This window comes from Ixodes scapularis, unplaced genomic scaffold, assembly GCF_016920785.2.
Source record: "Ixodes scapularis isolate PalLabHiFi unplaced genomic scaffold, ASM1692078v2 PGA_scaffold8__174_contigs__length_109621045, whole genome shotgun sequence".
Classification (NCBI taxonomy): Eukaryota; Metazoa; Arthropoda; class Arachnida; order Ixodida; family Ixodidae; genus Ixodes; species Ixodes scapularis.
In genome coordinates this window covers 22,895,364-22,896,471 of record NW_024609883.1, presented here as the reverse complement: position 1 = coordinate 22,896,471, position 1,108 = coordinate 22,895,364, and positions in this window count along the sequence as shown.

The window sequence follows — 1,108 nt, the reverse complement described above, 5'->3', positions numbered from 1 at the left end:
TTTATGATGGTTGTACCATGCCTCAGTTTATACGAATCCCATTGTGCTAACCGCAAAGCTCATATCATCGAAGAAAGTAAACCACCCCTTCAAAACTGAATGAATCCCAACCTGCTGTTATAGGAAAAATATTTAACATCGGAAATTTTTAACTGCTCAAATGTGCAGTACCCTGAGCAATTCTAATATATGCATGTTTTTGGTATTGTAACGAAGAGCATAAGGTTAGCTTTAAGTCAGCAACCCGCTTTTACGACCAAAAGCATCAGGACAAACATGTCATTTCCAAAAGGAGTGTAAAAACTCTAGCTCAAAGGAATGCCCCCAAGAAGCAAGGCATAATTAACTGTGGAGTTGAACATCCCATCATCTTCCGACTAGCTGTGGCGATGAGGCCAAGCGACTGGTGGTCGACGAAGAGGATAGTCTTGTTCTACACGGCACTCTGCCCTACGGTAGGGACGGATCTTCCTCCGTCAAGAAGAATTACGAACTTCCAATGCACCCCATTTTGAAACCCACATCCCCACATAAATGACTCATTTCATTACAAAGAACAAGGAGTGCAAACATGCGAAGGCATTGCCCTAGCATCAAAACAGCTGGCCGAAAAGCTTTCAGATCAGGGTTTTTAAAACTCAATTAGATAGTGAAAACTGTTTTTTGGATTGGCTCTGGCCCGGTTACTTCTCAGGCTGCAGGGTCTCAAAAATGCAACATAGAGCAGAAAATGATTCCAGGCATGATCAGCATACAACTTTTTGAGCATCTCGGAAAAGAACGGAGGAGGGGGGGAGGGGGGGTGGAGTGACAATACCAACCACTGTAGCCAAACATGGGCAGCGTTGCCAAAAAACTGCTGCATTCCATATCGATAGAACCCGAAACTAAAACGTTCTGGCCAGAAAGGAACTACCTATGAAGCAGTTTGTACATAGTAATGCAGAATCGCAAAGACAAATATGTCAGAAAAAGGAGGGTGCAGCAGCTCACCGGCATAGGTACGCTGTTGGTCTATAACAAAACCTGCAGGAGAGGGAACCAACAGCACAAACATGCACGTGACATGCCGGTGAGCCAGTGTGTACACATACTGGCTATCACGTGT